This window comes from Xiphias gladius, chromosome 4, assembly GCF_016859285.1.
Source record: "Xiphias gladius isolate SHS-SW01 ecotype Sanya breed wild chromosome 4, ASM1685928v1, whole genome shotgun sequence".
Taxonomy (NCBI): Eukaryota; Metazoa; Chordata; class Actinopteri; order Istiophoriformes; family Xiphiidae; genus Xiphias; species Xiphias gladius.
Window position 1 is genome coordinate 1,740,114 of NC_053403.1, and position 3,491 is coordinate 1,743,604.

A 3,491-nucleotide genomic window follows, 5' to 3' on the forward strand; every position below is an offset into this window, starting at 1 on the left:
TCGAAGATAATCTGAAGAGCAAAACTTGAGCTTGCTTTTTTTTTTTTTTTTTTTTTTTTTTTTTTAAAGCATTGACTTTTAAGTTAATAAGACCCAGCCCCAAATATGCCATTTGAGACCTTCTGAGTATTAGTGCATGATGGACATCCTTCTGGAAAAGTTGTTGCACTTTTTTCTTTTTTTTTTTTTTAAGTTTGGAGTGGTTTAGTGGAACTTGATGCTTTTTTTTTTTTGTTTTGTTTTTTTTGTTTTTTGTTTGAGTTCTTAAACTACATCTTTATGATGGACTAGACATGATGACCTACGATCATCAGGTAGTGTTGAGGTGTGATCACCCGTCGCTGAAGGTCGGGCATTCCAGGAAAATGGTTAAAGCCACCGAGGGTTCGTTAACTACCTCAGTTTCGAGGACTCGTCTGCTCTGTTTCACTTTGTACTTGAGGAAACTGAGGCAGGGATCGACCCACCCCTCCACCCTCCACCAAAAAAAAAAAAAAAAAAAAGAATCCCACCCCTCCACCTCAGAGTTATGCACAGGCAACAGCAACAGAGCACTTAATGAATTTTAGTTCTCAGTTGAGACTTGATGTAGGCTGCAGCTACTGTGGACATGTGGCTGGTCCTCCTGAGATGAGCCTGAACAAGCCTTGCTGTCTTTATAAATGAACTAAGTGATGATGTAGTTGACGGACAGAAATTGTTTTATAGCTTTTATTTTTCTTTGTAAGATCTTAAACGCCTGGAAACCGCAGTCATCCCTTGTCTTCCACGTAGGAAAAGTTGTCTTAATTTTTGTTTTTGTTGCAAAGTGATGTCTCAGGCAATCTGCTCTGCACTAACATCTGTGTTTGTCCACAACATGAATGACCACTGACATCCAGTGACGCTGCCTTTTTATTTAGAATCTCTGAGCAGGTCTGGAAGGAAATGAATTCATTCCATGTCTTGAAAAGTTTTTGGAATCGAACTAAATGTAGCATGGAAAAAGTTTTCATTGCAAAAACATGACTACACATTTCACATCGTACGTCACTGTAGACTGATTATCATGCTATGTATGTGATCGTGACACGTTCTCCTGTAAACTGGTGTCGATTCATGTCTTGTCACTATCAGTGTACACATTATAGTGGAGATCAAGCTGTTAAGAATTTAAAGGAGCAGATCCATCCTAAAACGGTGAAACTTTGGGGATGTACCTTGCATTTTTGGGCACATTTTGTTTTATGTGGAGTCTGAAGTGCTTTACAGCTTGTTAGATGCAGCCCACCCGCTCAGTTTTTCCGTGGTGCTTTTTAGCTAATAATTAATAAAATTAATTGTTAGCAGTATAAAATGTAGAGGATCAGTCTGGTGGTGTTCTGTGTTTTTTGTTGTTGTCAAAAAATCCCACGAAAAGACCAAAACCAGCACAGTGTGTTAGTCTGCGTGACTTCCCTGCCGTGTCTGTGACCCTTTGCCCCAAACCCTTTGGAAAACACCTCACAAATATATAGTTTCATTGAAAAAAGCTTCAGTAATTTTCCTCAAACTGCTGCTCGCTGTAGTTTCTTATCAAACAAACAGGAGGGAACCGTGCATCTGTTGGGGACTACTTTCAGCGGCGGATTAATCCACATCTGCTGAAGTAGTGAGTATTTGTGGCAGCAGGACGGTGTGTGTGTGTGTGTGTGTGTGTGTGTGTGTGTGTGTGTGTGTGTGTGTGTGTGTGTGTGTGTGTGTGTGTGTGTGTGTGTGTGTGTTTGTGGTGATGATGAAGGAACATGTCACCCAGAGCAGCAGTGTGATTCACTGATGTGTTTTTTTTATAGTTTTTGGAAACAGTGGAGCTCTGAGGCTCAGAGGAATCAGGACACATCAGGCTGTGATACACAGACAATAACAGGATGACACTCAGCGTTGGGTTTGGTCTTTGAATTGGCTTTGTTGACGGAAAAGTATAGAGTCTCATCAGACTGGTCCTTTAAGTGATGTAGACTATCTACTGTCAGGTTTTGGTGGTGGGGCGGCGGGGAACGCTTTTCAGAGCTTCCGGTTTGCACCATTGATCAGCAGTCACACAGAGAAGAGCTCATTTGCACGGAGATCGATATCTGCCCCCGCAAAATGTGATTGAATCCATGGGGTTCTTCTGACTCTCTTCTGGAGATGGCAAAAGGTGTTCGAGGGAGTGTAGTCTTTACTTCACAGTCACTTTTTGAATGCAATGTACATCCCAGACTCGTGTGGTTTTTAATGAAGAGACAGTGTGTGCGGTTGGATTTCTCCTTTAAGCTCTTTTTAAACATCAGTAGCACGTAGTCGTCGTCTTGCTTTTGTGTGACATTTGCCATGAAACAGTCTTTTGAATCTGACTCATGTTTTTTAGCATTCTTCCAGTTCAGAAATGATTGTGCGGCTTGTTTTTTTTTTTTTTCTCTTTTTATCCAGTTTGTGAAAAAGAGCCAGATTAGTTTTTTTTTCTTCTTCTTCCCATACTAGTATTGACTCTGTTGGATCACCAACAGAGTCATTAATGATTTTCTTTCTCTTTTTTTTTTTTGTGCTAACAAGTGTGTTTGCATTCTTGCAAATGAATTGTTTTATACTGTACAGTGAGGTGAGTTAAACCTATTTTTCTAATAAAGTTATTGACTTTGACCTTGGTTGTGTTTTTGATTGTACAGCCAGTGTGATTTCTTGTATGTAGATATAATTTGGATCGTGGACTCTGTACCTTGACTTTAATGTTGCCCTTTTAGTTCAAATGCTTCAGTACAGATGCAGATTGTTGATCATGAAAAGGTTTATAAATGCACTTTTTTCTACCCTACAAAGGTCTTAAATAGGTTTTCCTTGCCCGCTGTAGACGGTGACATGAGTTATAACTTTTTTTTTGGGTCTGTGACTGAGTTGTTGGGACATGTTATACATCCATAAACTACAAGTGGACACCGGTGCGACAATGGATTGTGCACGCCAGGAGGGTTTTTAGCCGTTCTCTGTGGATTTACGCTTTATTTTTGCTGCGAGCCACAGTAGCCAGGGAGCTCATCAAGTCAAAGGGCAAGAGTTGTTTTGGTTTTTTTGTTTGATCTAACCATCAGTTTCCTGTCCCTAATCTGGGTCCAGGTCGGGGTAAATCGATTAACCATATAACTGAGAAATATTGTTATGTGCAGCTATGAAGCACTGACAGAAAAATCGGATATAAATGTCAATAAATTCATGTACTTAATGGATAACTAAGGTTCATGGTCCCCCCTGACTTTCTGTCATTCTTGTGAAAACGGTATAAAATTTCCTTCTACGTGGTTTTAAAAAAGTCTTCAGTTTAATTTGGTGAACATTGCAGAAAGAGACCCTGTCGGTTATCCATTGGCATTTCAGTCATTTATATGACTCTGAACTTGTTTTAAGTGAAGCAGCTGGATTTCCTCGACCCCCACAGACGCCCTCTGTCAAATAAGACCGAACAAAGCCACACACCCCGGTATGCGGCGGTGAACCCT